Source organism: Sorex fumeus, unplaced genomic scaffold, assembly GCF_029834395.1.
Source record: "Sorex fumeus unplaced genomic scaffold, SorFum_2.1 ptg000042l, whole genome shotgun sequence".
NCBI classification, from domain to species: domain Eukaryota; kingdom Metazoa; phylum Chordata; class Mammalia; order Eulipotyphla; family Soricidae; genus Sorex; species Sorex fumeus.
In genome coordinates, this window is record NW_026606099.1 from 537,624 (window position 1) to 559,392 (window position 21,769).

The 21,769-nt window shown below is 43.4% G+C and overlaps 1 non-coding gene across 1 annotated transcript; it reads right to left on the minus strand.

The window, feature by feature from the left end:
- Nucleotides 1-19,496: 19,496 nt before the first annotated feature.
- LOC130029379 (small nucleolar RNA SNORA73 family) lies at nucleotides 19,497-19,698 on the minus strand. Its single transcript, XR_008793332.1, has one exon. It is a non-coding gene; the product is annotated as a small nucleolar RNA SNORA73 family (small nucleolar RNA).
- Nucleotides 19,699-21,769: the final 2,071 nt, after the last annotated feature.

Below are 21,769 nucleotides of genomic sequence, written 5' to 3' on the forward strand. Positions count from 1 at the left end.
CTTAAAAATCCTTAAAAAAAAACATTCAGTATTATTGTACTACACCTACCACCCAAGTCCCAATAATCTGTCCCCACTGTCTCTTCTGTCGTCCCCACCCCTCTATGCCCACAACACACCCCAGTGGTAAACTCAGTTCTGTTGTCAGAATGTCAGGGATTATTTTCATTGACCATTATATACTCTCTTTCTTCTATATTTCCTACTTGGGGAATCACACCCAGCAGTGCCAGTACTTGGGGGTCACTTTTGGAAGTGCTTGGGAGACTATATAGCACTAGAAATTGAACTCTGCTCTACTGCAAAAAAAATACGCACTAACCCTTTGAGTTCACTCTCTAGCTTCCTTCCTATATTTTGTTACTCCATGTATGAGTGAGATCCTTTGGTGTCCTTCTCTGACTCATTATTTTATATGACACTCTTCAGTTCTATCCAAGTTGTCGTAAAATGCAAGATTTTCTCATTTCTCATACCTGAGTAGTATTCCAGTGTGTGTGTGTGTGTGTGTGTGTGTGTGTGTGTGTGTGTGTATACACAACTTCTTTATACATTCATCTGTTTTGGGGAATTTGGTAGTTTCCAGATCTTGGCTATAGTAAATAATGCTTCAATGAACATAGGTGTGCATATATTTTTTAGAAGTACATCCATGGTAACTCACAATTCCAGAAGGCTGAATCTAAACGTTGGATATGGAAATCTCCCTGTGGATGGTTCCACAAAAAAATTGACCACATCTTATTCAATCGATGGTCTTGCCTGACCGATGTCGCTATTGTCCCAAAATTCCAAATGGGATCAGACCACTGTCTCCTTCGTACAAAATTCTACCTCACAGAGCGGGGAGAAAGGGCTGCAAAGTTTAAGAAGAGAACTCCCTGGGGGCTGGAGCAGTAGCACAGCAGGTAAGGCATTTGCCTTGCACGCGGCCAACCCGGGTTTGATTCCCAGCATCCCATATTGTCCCCTGAGGACTGCCATGGGTAATTCCTGAGTGCAGAGCCAGGAGAGTGAACCCTGTGCATTGCCAGGTGTGACCCAAAAAACCAAAAAAAAAAAAAAAAAAGGAAGAGAACTCCCAGAACGACCACCAACTGGGAGAGCTTTTTGGAATTGTTGTGGCAACATGGGAAGATGCTGTCATTGACAACATTGATGAAGAATACGATCAACTGGTTGAGCACCTCCATGACTGTGCAAAGAATACTGAGAGAGAGATAGCCACAAAAAGATGCCTGTCTTCAAAAACTCTTGAGCTCATTCGCCAACGTGGCTTGGCACAAGCCTCAGGCAACCGCAAGCAAATGTCTGAGCTCACAAAGCAGTGCAGAGAAGTGATAAAGGAAAACCTCAAAGAGAGAAGAGTGGTAGTGCTGGCAGATGCGGCAGAAGCCGGGAAGAGCATTCACAACGCCTGCTTGTCCTTTGCCAACTACAAGACCAAGGTGACTGCCCTGCAAAGTCCTGATGGATCTATCACATCATCCACAGGGCAGTGGAGAAGATTATCCATGACTTCTACTCGGATCTCTTCGATAGCCATGTCCACCTGCCCACATACCAAATTCCACAGGATGGATATGTCATTCCCATGTTCTCCCTTCCAAAATCCGATGCCATTTCCTTGGTAAAGAAGTGAACAGCACCTGGCCCAGACAAGGTCAGACAAGGTCAGACCCGAACACCAGAAGAACCTGCCGTCAGTACTCATCAATACATTGGCTCAGCTCTTCACACACTACCTGTCTGAATGCAAGGTTCCGTCCCAATGGAAAACCAGCAGGACTGTACTACTGTACATGAAGGGAGACATCCACAACATTGGCAACTATCACCCCATCTGCCTGTTGTCTGTTGTCTACAAGCTGTTCATTCGAGTCATCCTGAATAGGATTGGCAGAACATTAGATGAAGGAAAACCATGCGAGAAGCCGTTTTCCGAAAAGGACCCAGAACAATCGACCAGATCTGCACGATAACCACGCTCATTGGGGTTTCTCAGGAGTTCAAGATGCCATTCCATCTAATGTTCATTAATTTAAAGAAGGCCTTTGATTCTGTTGAGACTGAAGTAGTCATCGAGGCCCTAGCCAAACAGGGCGTTCAAACTCAACACATCAGGATCCTCCGTGAGCTGTACTGCGGATTAACTACCAGGATCTCACCAACCTACAGGGAGGTGATTATTGACGTTAAGAGAGGGGTTCGGCAGGGTAATACCCTGAAACTCTTCAGTGCCACCCTCGAGAACGTCATGTGATGACTGGAAGACAGGAATGGGAAGGAATGGGAGTGAAGATGGTCGGCAACTACACCACCTCCGCTTCACTGATGACATCGTTCTAATAACACCAAACATCAGCCAAGCAGCACAAATATTGGCCGACTTCGACCGTGACTGTGAAAAGGTCGACCTGCAGCTGAATCTCACGAAGACAATGTTTATGAAATGGTCTCCTTCCTGATGTTCCATTTGCTGTCAACAGGAGAAACATCTCTGAATGCAACAGTTATGTGTACCTAGGTCGAGAAGTCAACATGACAAATGACCTGGCACCTGAGTTGCGCAGGAGAAAGAGAGCGGCTTGGAACGTCTTCAAGAGCGTCGAAGAAATAGCCAAGAGGACCAAGAACCTCTGGCTCCAGGTGCATCTCTTCGATTACACTCTTCTTCCTGCATTAACATATGCCTCAGAGACCTGGGCCCTACGAAAACAGGATGAGAACGCTATTTGGGTCTCCCTAAGAGGAATCGAAAGAGTTATGCTTGGAGTATCACGCTTCACTCAAACGAGAGAAAGAATCTGGAGTTCTGACCTCCGTCAACGCGCTCAAGAATCAGTGACGCTGTCTCGTTTGCCAAGGCATGGAAAATCAGATGGGCCAGACACGTAATGCGATTCGGAGACGACCGCTGGACTAGAGCTGTTACCAAATGGCTTCCACGGGACAAAAGAACACCTGGCCACCCACTTACAAGATGGTCAGACTTCTTTGTCAAGACCCTGAATAAATGGTTTGAGGCTCTTCATTATCCTGGAGCGAGCAGATGTCATTGGGCTACACTAGCACATGACGGAGACGAATGGAGACATTACTGGCACCTGCTCGAGCAAATGGATGAGCAACGGGATGACAAGTGATATAAGTGATACTATCATATTTATCCCTGATCAGATGAAAACTATAAATATCTTTGTACTTAATTATGAGCATCATTACAAAAGTCAAACATGCTGAATAGAGGACGTGAAGTCTCTTTGGCATTTTCCAGAGAAATTCAAAGCCCTTAAAGTTGTCTATGTAGAAATATAAAAGCTAAATACCAGATGTGAATTAGTTATTATTAGCTATTGCTTAGCCCGAGCTGGGAATAAATCCTGAGCACTGCCAGGTGCAGCCCCATCAAAAAAATAAGTGTTTTTGTTTTTAGGTCACATCGAGCAATATTCAAGGGTTGCACCTGACCCTACCCTCAAATTACTTCTGGTAGTGTTCAGGGAACCCTATGAGATGCCAGGAATTGAACCTGGGTCGGCCACTTGCAAGACAAATGTCTTATCCACCATAATGTCTCTCCGACATCCCAAAAAAGATTTTATTAGGTAAGATATAATATATTCCCCTAATAGCTGACACCTGAGAATTCATACAATAAATTATTCAGCAAAAATAAAGATATTATGAATAAAACCAGTCTTCTAAAACTGCTGTTGGTATCTATAAGAGCCAAGGGAGTGTGGCCCACAGGATCAGATTAAGAACACTTCTCTATAAACCTAGAGTTTCCTGAGAAATTTAAGAGACTCAGATGTGTGCACTTTAATATGTTTTTGTTATTTGGGGGAAGGAGGATCATACCCAACTGTGCTCTGTTCGGATTAACTTCCGGGTCTGGCTCTGGGATCACTCTTGGCTAGGCTCTGGAGACCGTATGTGGCACCGGGGATTGAACCAAGATCAGTCATGTGCATGGCTAGTGCCTTACCCACTGCACTCTTGCTCCTAATAAAAATTCTTATAATAAACAAGAGGAAGTCATTGTCTGAACAGTAATCACAACCCTTGCTTGTCTCCCTATGCCCCTACACTTTATTAGCAGAGGTCAAGTGGGAACCCAGAATTCTGCATGTCCTGGTGAGATTCTCTTCTTTTTTCAACATTCTATCAACATTCCTTCTGGATTTTGTTTATTTGTTTTTGTTTGGGGGCCACAATGGGCATGGTCAGGGCATATTTAATTCTGAATCTGTCTCAGAGATCACTCCTGGCAGGGCTCAAGGGACCATATAGGGTGCTGGAATCACATCTGGGTTGGCCTCATGCAAGCCAAACACCTTACCTGCTGTACTATCTCTCTGGTCCGCATACTTTAAAATTTTTCCAGGGGTCAGAGAGACAGTCCACAGGAGAGAGCACTTGCACATGGCCAGCTTGGATTTGATCCCTGGTGCTCCATATATGGTCCCCTGAGCCCTGTCAGGAGTGATTCCTGAACTACAGGACCAGGGATTAGCCCTGAACACAACTGGGTAGCACCCCCTCCAAAAAAAAAAAAATGAAAATTTGACTGAAGGATAATACAGAAGGTAAATAACTTGCCTTGCATGTGGCTGATACTGGTTCAATTCCCAGCAGTGTATCTGGTTCCCTGAGCTCTGCCAGGGGTCACACTGAACGCAGACAGCCAGTAATAGTCACTGATGCTGCGGATAAGGCCCAACCCCCCACTTTAATTACAAAAATTAATTTAATTTTAAAAGTTTAAATAAGGGGCCAGAGCAATAGTACAGCAGAGATGGCATTTGCCTTGCATATGGCTTATCTGGGTTCAATTCTCGGCATCCTATATGGTCCCCTAAGCAACATCAGGACTGATTCCTGAGTGCAAAGCCAGGAGTAACCCCTGAGCATTACTGGGTGTGACCCAAAAATAAATATTTACTTTTAAAAAGTTTAAATAAATAAGTCACCTGTTGTCAGATTATACCACATATCCAGACTCCGCGCCAGGCTGTTTTCACTCAGGGTGCCCCAGAGAGGGGGCGCGAGAGAGCCCTCCCTACCCCAAGGAACCCAGCCTCGGCAGCTAACCTCCACAACCCAACAGCTGCCACGCTCCAGGCTGCTTTCCACATGTTCAGACGGTCTCGCGCATGAGTGAAGTCCCAAGAAACCCAGCTAATGTGGAACTGTGTGACCTTGGACTCTGGGCTCAAGAGGACCTGGAGCAGAGATCCTCTGCCTGCTTCCCCCAGTCTCCGGTGGCCCAGGAGTCACACCCATAAGCCACCTCCTGCCTGCGCCAGATAATCTCATTGGCCACCATCCAGAATTTACTTCTCCCGGAGGGGAGTATAAAATGAACATATTCCTGGATACATCATAAAATACTCCCTATTCATTTTCCATAATCACCACACCATATTTGATGGGGTTCAGACAGTAGGCAACAAGCCATAGAGGGAAAAATATCACTATCACTATCACCATCACCCCGATGGTGATAGTTGAAGAACATTACCCCGCTGTTCTTCAATTCGCTTGAGCGGGCCCAGTAATGTCTTCATTTGTCCCTGTCACGTGCAAGTGTAGCCCGATGACATATTGGGGGCTCCTTAGGGTCAGGGGAATGAGGACCATTCATTGTTACTGTTTTTGACATATCGAGTACGCCACGGGTAGCTTGTTAGGCTCTGCCATGCGGGCTGGGAAAAAAAAAAATATATATATATATACACCTGTATACATACATATTTTCCTTCCCTCCCAGAGAGCCCGGCAAGTTACCGAGAGTATCCCGTCTGCACGGCAGAGCCTGGAAAACTACCCGTAGCATATCTGATATGCCAAAAACAGTAACAATAACGGGTCTCATTCCCCTGACCCTGAAAGAGCCTCCAACATGGCAGAGTTAGGAAGGACAAGAGGAGAGACTGTTAAAATCTCAGGGCTGGGACGAATAGAGACATTACTGGTACCCGCTCAAGCAAATTGATGAACAGGATGATGGTGCTACAATACAGTGCTACCACATATTAGCCCTTCTGGTAATTTATTGTCCTTCCCTGAATCACTTCTACTCATTCTTTGAGATTTTAGGTTCTAGGGCCAAAGAAATAGTAGAGGGGTTAGAGGTGCTTACTTTACGTGCAGCTTATCCTAGTTAAATCTCAGGCCCCATGTAACTCCCCAGCAGCACTGGATCTGCTCTCAGGAATTACTCCTGGTGGTGCTCAGGAGACCATGTGGAATGCTGGAGATAAAACGGGGTCAGGGGCTGGAGCGATAGCACAGCAGGTAGGGCATTTGCCTTGCATGCGGCTGCCCCGGGTTTGATTCCCAGCATCCCATATGGTCCCCTGAGCACCGCCAGGAGTAATTCCTGAGTGCAGAGGGAAATAACCCCTGTGCATCACCGGGTGTGACCCAAAAAGAAAAGAAAAAAAAATAGTGATTTCTGAGTGCACAGCCAGGAGTAAACCTTGAGCATTGCAGAGGGTGGCCAAAAAACAAACAAATTTTTTTAAAAGGATTCTTGTTTTGGGGCCGGAGTGATGGTACAACAGGTAGGGTGTTTGCCTTGCACGCGGCCAACCTGGGTTGGATCCCCGACATTCCATATGGTCCCCCAAGCACTGCCAGGAGTAATTCCTGAGTGCAGAGCAAGAGTAAACACTGAGCATTGCTGGGTGTGACCCAAAAAAGAAAAAAACAGCCTTGCTTTGTTTTTACTGTCAAATCACCTGCAGCTACAACATGTCAATAAATATCAATTGAATGAATTGCACTGTAAGCAGTGTCCTCCCGTTGTTCATAGATTTGCTTGACTGGGCACCAGTAACGTGTCCATTGTGAGACTTGTTACTGATTTTGGCATATCGAATACGCCATGGGTAGCTTGCCAGGCTCTGTCTTGTGAGCGGGATACTCTCAGTAGCTAATCGGCTCTCGGAGAGGGGTGGAGGAATCAAACCTGGGTCGGCAGCATGCAAGACAAATGCCCTACGGCTGTTTTATCGTTCCAGCCCAATTGAATGAATTAGTGAATACAATTAATTTTACATAGAAGGTCCTAGAAATACAACAAACAAAACAAAATCCCTGACTTTATGGAACTTGTAACTTTATAATAAAATGAAAATATTAAAATGGGCCTGGAGTGTGACCCAAAAAGCAAAAAAATAAAATAAAATAAAATATATAAAACACTGGTAAAACTATAAAACAACAGAATAATCAATCCCATCAAAAAATGTGGAGTAGAAGCTTGCTATTAAGCCAGACTTTTCCCTTGAACACATTATCTCCCTTATCTCTGTTCCATTTGCTTGATTGCTTGTTCTTTCAAATCTGTGTTTTCTCTCTTTCCTTCTTCTTCCTCCTGGTATCTTTCTAAGTAAGTTTCATTCACTGAAAACTATCTTGCTTCACTAAAAATAAATTTTAAAACTGGGGAAAAGAGATTAACAGAAACTTTGTTAAAGAGGATATGCAGATAGTCAAGAGGTGTATACAAAAATTATGATCACTTAACATCAGAGAAACGCAAGTCAAAATGCAACAGGCAGATAGGTAGAGGGGGCCATCACATGTATATTTATTTATTTATTTATTTATTTATTCTTTTTGGGTCACACCCGGCGATGCACAGCGGTTACTCCTGGCTCATGCACTCAGGAATTACTCCTGGCGGTGCTTGGGGGACCATATGGGATGCTGGGAATCGAACCCCGGTCTGCTGCGTGCAAGGCAAACACCCTACCCGCTGTGCTATTGCTCCAGACCCACATGTATTTTTAGTAAACAATAAAACTTATGAAGAGTTGCCTAACTCTGATGTAGCCCAAAGACACGAAGACCACATCCTTTGAATGTAAATCATGATCATTTTGAAGAAGAGAAATCAAGTTCCCCCCACCAGATGCAGAAATCCAAGGCCCAACACAGGTAAGTGTGGACCCCTGAAGAAAAAGAGAAGCCACAGAATAACTTAAAAGGCCATGATGAGATTATGAAGAAACAAACCATTAACAGTTCAAGGGACGAGATTATTCGAGAGACCATCAACAATGCAAGGTTTCCTGCGACAAAATTCAGAGTAATTTTTATGTATGCAGAAAGCTTCAGGGAAAAACCACTTGGATTGAATTGTATATAACTTCCTCCTGAAAGTTACTCCAAGCTTTTTTCCACTCCAGAGAAGCCTGTGTCTCTCCTGAATAGTTATTTCTCTCTTTTCCTACCCTCATATCTAAATAAATTTTGTTCAATAAAAATTATCTTGTGACTGGTTAAAGAAACTTTGGTACATTTACACAATGGAGTACTATGTAGCTGTTAGAAAAGATGAAGTCATGAAATTTACACATAAGTGGTACTACATGGAAAGTATCATGTTAAGTGAAATGAGTCAGAAAGAGCGGGATAGACACAGAAAGATTGCATTCATCTGGGGAACATAAAGCAACAAAATGGAGACTAACACCCAGGAGTGGCCGAGATTAGTACCAGTAATTTTGCTTCATGACTTGGAGGCCAGCCACACGTGCTAGGGGAAAAGGAAGCTCAGCTAGAGAAGAGAGCACCAAATAAAGGGTGTTGGGAGGATCCTCCCAGGGTGGGAGAAGCATGCTGAAAGTAGACTATAGACCAAACATGGTTGCCACTCAATGCCTCTCTTGCAAACCACAGGACCCAAAAGGAGAGAGAGAACAAAAGGGAATGCCCTGCCACAGAGGCAGGGTGGGATGGGGGGGATGGGGGGTGGGAGGGATGCTGGGACCCGTGGTGGTGGAGGATGGGCGCTGGTGGAGGGATGGGTACTTGATCATTGTATAACTGAAACCCAAGCACAAAAAATTGTAAGTCTATAACTGTACCTCATGGTGTTTCACTAATAAAAAATTAAATAAATAAATAAATAAATAAATAATTGCCTTGTGGAGCCAGAGCAATAGTACAGCAGGCAGGGTGCTTGCCTTACATACATCCAACCTGGGTTTCAATTCTTGGCACTCCATATGGTTCCCTGAGCTTACCAAGAGTGATTGCTGAGTAAAGAGCCAGAAGTAAGCCTTGAGCACTGCCATATGTGCCCCCTCCAAGAAACAAAACAAAACTATCTTGCTTCATTATTTTGCCTCTTCCTGATATTCTTTTCTGTGAGGGAAGGTGACAGACCCAGAATGCCTATGCTGACAGACCCAGGTGAATTTCCTTTCCTGCAAAGAACAATTTCTCACTCTAACTTGAGTCCAAGGCTCCTGAAGGAACTGGTGTCAGGAGCCATTTCACACGACATGAAAAGAAGTAGGCTCCAGGCACAGCCAAACCAGGCATTTGCAAGAAGTTTGATCCAGTCTACAGAACTGAGACAATGGTGGAGTTGGAAATGAATGCTTGTGGGGCGGGGGGAGGGTGGGGGAGAAGGAGAGGGATGTTGGAATGTTGTATGTCTGGAACCCTGTCATTGACTGCACTGCACTGTAGCACTGTTCTCCCGTTATTCATCGATTTGCTCGACCAAGCACCAGTAATGTCTCACAACAATGTAAAATTGTAAATCAAATCATGAGGACTAAAAGAATAAAAATTATTGTGGGCTGGGGAAATGACTCAAAGGAGTGGGTTGCTTGTGGGGGCTATGGGAGCTATCCTCAACACTATAAGGTCCCCTGAACACCACTTCAGCAAACCTTGAGCACCATACCATTAGCTTTCTCACGCCCCAAGCAACACTGGTATGGAAAAAGAATTACTGTGAAATAATACACAATTTTACAATACTTGCAGTACTAAGTATTCTTTTATTTGTTTTTTGAGCTACACCAGCTGTATTCAGGGTTCACTCCTGGTGATGTTGAGGAGGACCTTATGTGGTGCTGGGTGTGAAAAATATTATACATGTGCGGAAAGATGTGGTGTGGTGTGGTGTGGTGTGTGTTTGCGGGCTCTCGGGGCAACTTGCAGCTTTCTCTTGCTGCCCACGTTCGGTGCTCTCACGCTACTGTGTATGGACTGGATTGGGATGGCTGTTGGTGACAGGCAGGCGAAGGAAGGGACGAGGGCCACGCTGGTCGGTATCAGTTGCAGTTTATTCCAATTTTCTCTCCATTCTCCTCTAATTCTCCTTCTGCTTCTCTCTCTGGAGCCCCCTCGCCTGCTTCTTGCTCCAACGACTCCCTGACTCTCTTTTTCTGCCTCCGACTCTGACCCCTGATTCTCACTGGCTGATTCTCACTCTCCTTGATTCTCACTCCCCCCTTCTATCTTACAGTCTTAGTTTATATAGTAAACTGGAGCGATAGCACAGCGGGTAGGGCGTCTGCCTTGCACGCAGCCAACATGGCCGACCCGAGTTCGATTCCTCCGCCCCTCTCGGAGAGCCCGGCAAGCTACCGAGAGTATTCGATATGCCAGACACAGTAACAACAAAGTCTCCAATGGAGACGTTACTGGGCCCGCTCGAGCAAATCGACGATCAACGGGAGGGCCTTTACTTACTTTACTTACTTTAGTTTATATAGCAATCACATAGGGTGGTGATACAAAGGTGGGTTGAACATTAACAAATCACCAAAGAGGGGTAAGACCACTCCTCCAGGAGATTAACTCAAGGACAAAAATCTCATCTAAAGAGATTACTCTAGATTACTAGGAGATCTGCTTAAGGGAGGGATCCCATCCAGGGTGTGTTGCTTTCTTATTTCCTCAGCTAGTAATCCACTTAAAGAGTTGTAGTAAATCATAAATCTACTTCTAATATTTCTAGCAATGTCATTCTGTATGAGCACAGTAAAATATATATCAATTTAAAGTTTGGTTCTTCCTAAGGACATCTCACTATATATTCCAGACCACAGTCCTCAGGTCAAGTTAGTCTTCCTAACCCCAGCAGGGTCCTAATCTTGTCATTACTTCTGGATCATGACAGCATTTGTCCATGACCATGCTCTCAACTCATAGTTGAGTATTGTGGCACTTTGGCCTGGCCCATTTCGATGCTAGGATAGCTCACAGCTTGCCCTGGGTCCATTCAGTCCCTCGTTGGGACCCTGCTTTTCAGTTGCTAGGAACTAAGGGCAACTGAGTCGAGAAAGCAGATGCCCAGGAGTAAATATTATTTGGAGTCAATCAACTCTCAAGTTACAAAAGCATAATATTAACTGTCTTCCTGTGTCCATACAGAAAGGACATTGCTTTAAGGTAAACTAAGTTCCCTGCGGCAAGGCTGAAAGGACAAACCCAATGTTATCCTATACTGGGTACCAAACTCTGGCTAGCCAGGTGCAAGGCAAGTGCTCTACTCACTACTCTGACTCACATAGTTTTCTTGCGTGTCTGTCAAGAAGCTCAGGATCATGCTATCCTTGTTATAATATCCATGGCTACTGTTAATGTTTATCTGAAGGTTATTTTATCTAATCGTCATTCTGACAAATACTTGATCCTCTTTGGCAAGTCATTTAGCTGTTATAACAAAATATCATACACAAAGAATTAAATACAACAGAAATTCATTCCTCACAGTTCTGGTGGGTGAACGTTCTAGATAGGCAGGGCCTGTTTGGCAGAAGGCTCTCTTCCAGGTTACAGAAGTCTTGACTTTTCAGTATTTCCTCATGTGGTGGAGATCGAGAGAACGATCTCAAAGATGCCTGCCATAAGAGCCCTTATCCTATTTACAAGGGTTCTATCCTTGGGGTCTAATTATCTCCTGAAATCCTACTTCCCAGTACCATTATTTGGGAGTCAGGATCTAAGACATGAATTTGGGAGGCAGGCAACACATTCAATCTATTGCTCAAATCCTGAATTGTAACCTTCCAGTATAAAAATACCCAAATAGAGGCCTGAGAGAGAGCAGAGATAGTACAGAAGAAGATCTCTTGCCTTGACCAGGGTTTGAAACTCTGCACCCTGTAAGGTTCCCCAAGCACTGCCAGGAAAGTCCTAAGCAATGCCAGGTATGTGTGTATCACCAACCCAAAAGAATAATAAACAAATAGTTTTATATATGTATATATAATTAAACAAGTGATCCCAAGCCAAGTCTTGTGTTTTCTAACAGAGTTTAAATCTGTTCATTGTTTTAAAGCTTTTAGAATTATTCTTATATTTATTGCTCTTCCTAAGCCTTTTCTTTCTTTCCTCTGGGTTTTATCTTCCCATTCCTCAGGCCAGAACTTTCTCTCCAAGTTTTTCTGTCTTCTTCAGTCCCTCCCTTTCCAATGACCTATTCTTACCCTCCAAACATGATAAACTCATCATCCACAGCAAAAACTTTTATTTCTAAACAAGTCACAAAAAACTTTCCCCTAACTAGTAAATATATACAATATTAAATTATCTCTTTTTACTCCTCCCTCTGCCCCTTTCAGTCTCAGCTAATGTATCACATTTCAGTCTTCCACATTGGAATCCTCCATATCTCTTCTTCCTTTTATTCAAGGTTATGAACTTTGAAAACTCTGGGTGAACTTTTCACTTTTACAGCTACTACTTCAATTCTGGTTTTACTCTCTTGCATAAGTTACTATAGCTTATAGCTTACTCTCTTGCATAAGTTACTATGTCTGCAGTCTTTCATCACCCCAAATAGTAAACTATTGCTTAGAAATTTTTTTTGTGTGCATCTGCTATATGCCTGGTATAGGGACACCCTTTCTCCCCCGCCATATGACTCTAGTCCCTAGATTTAAGACACTAGAGTTTCTGTCTACATTCCTTTTTCTACCTAATATATTGCAGCAGTCCCATAAAATAGTCCTATTTGTTGCCAGCAATATTTAGTTCAAACTCCTTAAGGAGATCTATTGGGCTCATCATTCTCTAGTTTGAACCTACATCTTTAGCACTCTTTTACCTGTAAATATCTCTTAAGCTTCAGCTATGCTCGGTTTTGCAGATATCCCCTAAAGTAATATTCTCTCTGCCTTATGTAGGCTTTTACCTTCTGCCTGCCTAGGAAAAACTTATTTTGTCTTTGAATCTCAACTCTCAAACATCATCTCTCTTTTCTACTTTCCCAGATCTCCAGTACTCAATGCTTCCCACCTCATGTTAATATTTTATAACTCTATAATAATACGGGCTGGAGCGATAGCACAGCGGGTAGGGCGTTCGCCTTACACGCAGCCAACATGGCCGACCCGAGTTCGATTCCTCCGCCCCTCTCGGAGAGCCCGGCAAGCTACCGAGAGTATTCGATATGCCAGACACAGTAACAACAAAGTCTCCAATGGAGATGTTACTGGGCCCGCTCGAGCAAATCGAAGATCAACGGGAGGGCCTTGTTCTTGTTCTTGTTCTTATAATAGTACCTATTACAATGCACTAAGTAAGTTTACCCATGCTAATCTGTTTCCTTATCTTTTCTTTAAGACTATTTCTGGAGATCAGGAACAATATTATTTTGCAGTAACAGTAACTTTGCAGATAACTTTGCAAGTGTGGCAACCATGGGTATAACAAAAAGGGGAGGGGGGGAAATACAAACGAAGCAAAAGGAGAAGACTGTGGAAACAGTCCAAATGAATAAGCATCACAATTATGGAGTAGACAATTGTACAAACATGCAAGGTAACATTTAAAAGAGAACATTAATTATGCCAGAGAGAGAATACAGAAGATAAGGCCCTGCCTTGCATGTGGCCAACTAGGTTCAATCTTTGGCATCATATGTGGTTCCCCCAAACACTGTCTGAATGCAAGCACTGAGTACAGCTGGGTGTGGTCCAAAAAACATACACACTTCTTAGCGGATGAGAGCTGGCAAAGGCAAAATGAGAAATGGTAATAGTATCCAGTACTATGTATGCCCAAACTTAGCCAGGCCATTCATTCATTCATTCATTCATCATCCTGTTATTCGTCGATTACCTCGAGCAGGCCCCAGTAACGTCTTTTTCATCCTAGACCTGAGATTATATTCAAGGCTCTTTAGGAGAATGAGACCCATCATTGTTACTGGTATTTGGCATATTTGGTACGCCACGGGGAGTTTGCCAGACTCTGCCCTGTGGGCAGGCTACATTCGATAGCCTGCAAGTTTGTCCAAACTAGGAATGAGATAATAAGATGTCATAAAACGATGTTCTGATAAGATGTCACGGGGGGCCGCAAATGCGGCCGCGCGGTTCCAGGGGCTGGATTTTATCATCTCTGAGTCTTGGCTGTTGATGGGATTACACAGTGCCAGGGGGCCAGGTTGTGGGTGTGACCCCCACCTACTGGAATTTGGAGGATCTGGGTGGAGGATGCTCAACTCCAATTCGAATAGGCTTGGAGATCTCGGCCCCGGAACCCGCGTGGCTTTGTCCCTCTGCCAGTACCGCACACATGAAGGTACTAGCCAGGCCAAGAAGCACAAAATCTGGATGAATAAGGCAGTAGCAACAGTAGTAGAAGCAATATCAGATGAGAAGATTATTACAAGGAAGATAGTCTGTGATCTTCAAGAAAAGGAAGGCCATTGGTGTGAAGAATCAGATACTCATAAGGTGAAAAATGGCTATGGCTACAAAGAAACTGCCACTTGAAGAGAAGTCTGCAGAAAAGAGACCCACCATAGAAGAAGTCTGCTGCATAACCTTAAATTTATTCTATAAAAGGCACATGGTTTTGTACAGCTACATTTTGAGAAATGACACAAAGGCTTGGAGCACATGCTTTACAAGCAGGAGCCTCATATTTGATATCTGGTACTGCTGGGAGCAACCCTCAAGCACTGCACCTGGTGTGGCTCTTCTTTTTTATTATTTTTGTAAATTTTATTTTTATAAAGTTGTTTTCAATATTTGATTACATTTAATATTTAATATTTGAATAATAATGTTAAATGTCACCTTGCATGTCTGAACACCAATCCCACCACTATTATGCCTTCCCACCACGATATTTTGAATGTTTTCATCCCAAACCCCAAACCCTGCCCCCAAAGCAGAACCAGAATAATTTATGTTGTTTTGCTTGTTATAATTCTCTACAAATGGTCCAAAAAACGTTTTTAGAGGAAAGTGTGTAAAGATTGTTGAATTTCAACCAGGAGCCATTAAACCGTCAAATAAGAGAGTAGTAACATGTTGTTAAAGGTTGAGTCTTGAGTGCTTACATATATCTCTGTATAAATATATTTCCCCTTAAGATTGGTTGCCTTAAATCCCATCAAGTGTGGTGTGACACTCTTGACATATTAGTGGTGTAAAGTATGAGATGTCCAGGAATAGATTCACTCATAGGTGTGACTTGTCCGAGCATGTGAAGAGCAGTCATAAGCATGGCGGTGGTTGAATTCTGGAGGTTTTCGGCTGCCAGGTTTTCTGGCTCCATTGGGGCATGGAGGGCTCATCCACCCCCTTCCGGGTTGCCCTAAACGAAACAAACTGGCACAGGGTCTGGAGGCATCTCTATGGCATATCGTTCTGTGCTCTCTTCTGAGAGATTTATTATTGTGTCTCTGGATCATGGCCATTGATGAGATTATTTGGCACTGGAGGTGGCTTGTGGGGGTGACTGCGAAGCTGCCGGAAAAAAGGGGAGATGGGGGAGGTTACCGATTCCAGTTTCCGCAGAGCCTGGAGTTTTCAGTCATAAGTCCCACATATCTGGGTTTTCTGTGGATTCACACATGGGTGAGACCTCATCTGCTTCCCTCTGAGTTGCCTCATGGTGTGGCTCTTCTTAAAAAGAAGAGCTGGAGAGATAGTTCAATGGGCTAGTGCACATGCTCTGAATACAGAAGGACTAGTTTAGCATTCCAGGTTCGCATGGTCCCCTAGCACCACCAGAAGTGACCACAGAGCACCAAACAGGGAGTAGCTCCCAAACACATCAGATGTGACCCCAAAATAAAAAAGAGGAAAAGAAAAAAAATGATGGGTCTGAAAGACAATACAGTGGTGAGATGTTGCTTTGCAAGACACCAACTTGTGTTCAATCTTCAGTACCACATATCTCAGCACTGCTTGTAGTTGCCTAAGCAATAGGAGTAAACTAAGCATAGAACAAGGAGTAAGCTCTAAGCTAAGAATCTCTGGGAATAACGCCCAAATAAATAAATAACAAGGAGGAGGAGGAGACAATCTTAAATCTTTATTAAGGTCACGATCCTCCCGTTGTTCATCGATTTGCTCAAGCAGGCCCAGTAACGTCTCCATTGGAGACTTTGTTGTTACTGTGTTTGGCATATTGAATACATCACGGGTAGCTTGCCAGTCTTTGCCATGTGGGCGAGATATTCTCGGTAGCGTGCCAGGCTCTCCAAGAGGGGCGGAGGAATCAACTCGGGTCAGTCATGTTGACCTCTTTGCAAGGCAAACGCCCTACCGCTGTGCTATTGCTCCAGTCCCTCTTATGGTACTGCGATTTATAATACTGATAGTTTTGTTCTTATATCATTATAATACCATGCCTGCTACCAGAATACCCACTTCCCTAAACTCAGTTCTGTGGACCAACTCTCCAGTTCTGCTGCCTTTGGCCATTTGTTGCTTCCTTACTGTGCATTCTTAACTTTCGTTTATGAGAGAGATTATTCTGTATTAATCCCTTTTCTTCTGACTCATTTAGCATAATACTCTCTAGTTCTATGTCATGGCAAATTGTTTGTACAGCTGCTAGTATTCCTTATGTCATTTAAAAAAAAATACCACAATGTCTTGATCCATTTATCTGTAGTTGGCCATTTGGTTGTTTCCATATCTTGACTAGTGTACTAGTGTAGTGCTGTAATGTGCACATATGTCCCTTCAAATTTATGTATTTGGGGCATTGATGTCAAGAAGTAGAATCGATGAGTTGTATGGGATTTTTAGTCTTACCTTTTTGGGGAAGTTTCCATATTGCTTTCCCTAGAGGCTGAATCAAATGACATTTCCACCAGCAGTGAATGAAATTTCCTTTCTTACCACATTCCTACTAACACTGGTATTTCCAGACTTTTTTGATATGTGCATTCTCACTGGTGTGAGATGGTATTTGTTTTTATTTGAATTTTCCTAATCAAATGACAACAAATACACTTTCATATGCTTATTAGTTATCCTAGGGCTGGAGCGATAGCACAGCGGGCGTTCGCCTTACAAGCGGCCAACATGGCCGACCCGAGTTCGATTCCTCTGCCCCTCTCAGAGAGCCCAGCAAGCTATCGAGAGTATTCAATATGCCAGACACAGTAACAACAAAGTCTCCAATGGAGACGTTACTGGGCCCGCTCGAGCAAATCGATGATCAACGGGAGGGCCTTTACCTTTACCTTTTACCTTATTAGTTATCCATATATCTAGAAGACAATCTTAATGTATTTAGTGTCCTTCTGTGGAAAGCTGGTATCTATCCTTCTTCCCTATTATTGGAATTAATTCCAAATTCTGCACAGTTTTTTCATGGGTTTTGGTGGGTTTTCTTTCGCATTTCCACAGAATGCAGTTTCTATCCATCTCTAACTTTGAGATTAAAAGCTAGCTAGAGGGGCTGGAACGATAGCACATCGGGTAGGGCATTTGCCTTGCACGCAGCCATGACATGGCCGACACAGGTTTGATTCCCAGCATCCCATATGGTCCCCCGAGTACCGCAAGGAGTGATTCCTGAGTGCATGAGCCAGGAGTAAGCCCTGAGCATCGCCGGGTGTGACCCAAAAAGCAAACAACAACAACAACAACAAAAAGCTAGCTGGAAAAAAATTAAGAAAATTGAAACATTTATTTAAAAACTTTCCCCCTTCCTCAGCAAAAAACAAAACAAAATAAAACAAGACCAAATAGCTTCACTAATGAGTTCTACCAAAACTACAAAGATGACCTAATGAGTTGGAGAAACAGAACAGAGATAAAGGCATTTACCTCTCATGTGACTAAACATGATTTGATCTGCAGCACCACATATGGTCCCCCGAACACTGCCAGGGGTAATCCCTGAGCAGAGAGCCAAGAGTAGAACCTTGAGTCATCTGTGTGGCCTTAACCCTGCCCCCCCAAAGTACATTGCTAAAAGACATAAAAGAAGACACTCAAAAAATGGAAAAAATTTTGTACTCATAGATTTAAAAAATTCATATTGCCAAAATGATAATCATGCAACTTAGGAAATAGCTCAAAAGAATGTGTATTACTTTGCACATAGAAGATCTGGATTTGATCCTCTGCATGGTTTCCCCAACAATGCCAGGAACAACCCCAGTGTACCAAGCTGAGAGTAGCTCAAACACAGCCGGATGTGATCCAAAAACATAAAAAGTGACAGTACAGCAAGTAGGATGTTTGCCTTGCATGTGGCTGACTCAGGTTCAATCCCCGGCATCCCACTGGGTCCCCAAAGCACTGACATGAGTAATTCCTGAGTGCAGAGCCAGGAGTAACCCCTGAGCATTGCGGCTGTGACCAAAAAAACATTAAAAAAGTGACAATCCAACCCAAAGCAATTTATAGATCAATGCAATTCCCAACAAAATTCAAATGGCATTATTCAAAAGAGATAGAAAAATCACTACCATGTTTTTATGGAATCACAAAAGACTCCAAATATCCAAAGAAACCCCAAGGGAAAAAATATTAAAGTCATTAGGTTTCCCAGCTTCAAACTATACTACAGCAGCGTGGTATTAAAACAAAAATAGACAAAAGGGTGAATGGAGTAGCATCTAAAGCCCAGAAAAAAATTCACCTTTACATATAGAATTTGTGACAAAGCAGACAAAAAGCACACAATGAAGTATCCACTACATCTGGGTGTAGTCCAAAAGTGTAAACAAAAAAACAAAATGTTTTAACTCACAGACTTGTTAGTTTTGGGGCTATACTCAGCAATTACTCCAGAGGTTCAGGAATTATTCCTGGCTCTGTGCTCAAGGACCACTCCTGGTGGGGCTCGGGATGCTGGGAATCGCATCCCAATTGACTTGAAAGCAAGGCATGTGACCCAACCTGCTGTACTATCACTACTCTAGCTCCAATCTTAGACTTTTTGACACATTTGAACTTATAGTTTTGAAGACTAATATCTGCAAAAATTCCTATAAAGTGTTCAATTGCAGTTTTTGAAGCAGATTCTCAGGCACTTCAACCAGCTTATGGCTTGAGTTTCAAATTCACATGGCTATCTTTTCACCATTGGAGGAGAGAAAATTAAAATCCTCTTCGAAGGCAGTTTGGCAGTTTTTTTTTTTTTTCAGAAAGAAGTTGAGAAGGCTGAAATGATAGTACAGTGGGTAAGGAGCTACGGTTTGATTCCCACCACCCAATATAGTAACCCCAGGAGTGATCACAGGAGTGATCCTTGTGCTCAGAGCCAGGAGTAAGATGAGGATCCTTTTCGCTCTCCAAGTTATCTGGAACCGAGTGAAAGCTGTAAAACAAGACAAAGGGCTTCATCCAACAGTAGACTAAAATGGATTAAAGCAAATTTTATTATGGGCCAGAGAGCTCGTACAGGAGTTAAGGCACCTGCCTTATTTTCAAAATCTAGATAAAGATAGGTAGGTAGCTCTTGAGAGCTGATTCCTATATGGCTCATCTTTTCAGTCATGTCCAGAGAACTCTGAGAAATTGTAGGAAATGAGCAAGCAAAGACTCAAGGCAGGCTTTATCTCTAACATGGTAGAAAGGGACTGAACATCATAGACAGAGCACTAAGCTCCTCCATGCCACCAGAACAGTGACAAGGAGAGTGACCTTCCAAGATCGATCTTGCCAATGATGGTTAGGATAGCATGTGTTAATATCACCAGTTGCCTGTAATAATGGGGTTAAGTAATAAAATGATTGAATGGGCAAGGGATAAAATGTTGCCAGGAGTAAGCCCTGAGCACAGCCAGGTGTGGCCCAAAACCAAAGAAGTTGAGAGAGGTGGGTGGGAGAAAGCCAGAGTCATGACTATGATAGAACAGCTGCCTTGAATGTACAAAATTCTGGATTGTGACCCCAGCATATACCTCCCCTTCCCAGTACCACCCAAAGTTGCACCACAACAGTGATAACAAAATGGATGACTTACTTTCATCAAAATCCCAAATCCTGGAGCCAGAGTGATAGTACATTGTAGGGTGCTAGCATTACACGCTGATGATCTGGGTTTGATTCCTAGCATTCCATATGGTCTCCCCCAGTACCTCCAGGAGTAATTCCTGAGTGCAGAGCCAGGAGTAACCCCTAGGCATCCTTGGGTGTGGCCCAAAAAATAAACATCCCAATCCCATGATATTGGGGTCAGCATAAGTACTAACAACTGCATGAATTCTGTATATTCATCGCCTCTTAAAATGGCATTTATATCTCTTCAGATGAACATGCTTAATTTAATTTAATTTTTTTTTCAGGTATATCCAGTCACTAGTTCATGATCATAGCCTCTCGCATCCCAATGGGCTTCACCTGCATGATCATGCTCCCAGGGCACTCTGCCATGTTCAATATATTGGGTTTGCAGGGGGCTGTAGCCATTTTTCCTTAAAAAAATATAAAAAAATCCAGGGGTCCTGGAAAGATAGTAGAGTGTTTAGGGCACTTGCCAGCATCCCACACAGTTCCTGGAGCATGCATGGCCAGTAGTGATTCCTGAGTGCAGAGCCATGAGTAACCCCTACACATTGCCAAGTGTGGCCCAAATACAATAACAAAAAATCCAGGGGTTCTGTATGTTTTTTCGTAGTTAGACATACCTGCTTTGCATGGTCTGAGTTTGATCGCTGGGACTTCATGGTACCTGAACACCACCAAATTTTTTTTTCTTTTTGGGTCACACCCAGTGATGCACAGGGGTTTCTCCTAGTTCATGCACTCAGGAATTACTCCTGGCGGTGCTCAGGGGACCATAGGGGATGCTGGGAATCGAACCCGGGTCAGGCCGTGTGCAAGGCAAACGTCCTACCCGCTGTGCTATCACTCCAGACCCCCAAACCAAATTTTTTAAATTGATAATGTATTTCACTTGTTACTAATTTTAAAATTGGCCTAGAAATTTTTCTCTTAAGAAACTGTTAGAATTAAAATTGTGAAATAGCGGGGGCTGGAGCGATAGCACAGCAGGTAGGGCGTTTGCCTTGCATGCAGCCAACATGGCCGACCCGGGTTCGATTCCCAGCATCCTATATGGTCCCCCAAGCACTGCCAGGAGTAATTCCTGGGTGCATGAGCCAGGAGTAACCCCTGTGCATCGCCAGGTGTGACCCAAAAAGCAAAAATAAATAAATAAATAAAAAAGTATTAGGTGCTATTTCACAATTTTTTTTTTTTTTTGCGTCACACCCAGCGATGCTCAGAGGTTACTCTTGGCTCATGCACTCAGGAATTACTCCTGGAGGTGCTCGGACGACCATATGGGATGCTGGGAATCGAACCCGGTTCGGCCGCGTGCAAGGCAAACGCCCTACCCGCTGTGCTATTTCTCCAGCCCCAACAGCACCTAATACTTGCCAAATATTTTTTGTTTCTGCCAATTCAGGTTGCAACTTTGTCCCCTAAGCCTCAACATTTTACATGTAAGCTTGAATCTAGCTTTTGCCTGCTACTAGAAACAAAAGCTGCTAATGAATTTGACAAATTGAGTACAACTTGACTCCCCACCGGTTGAGATTATTTGTAAAGACATCAGGGCCAGAGAGACAGTTCAACTGCATACAAGAGGTCGGGTTTGATCCCTGACACTGCATGGTCTCGAGCACCACCATGTGTGGTCCAGAAACTGAAAACAAACAAAAACCCCAACAAACAAAACCAGGTAAAGCCATGGATATACTAATTATAAGCTATTTGTGAAATTTCTGGGT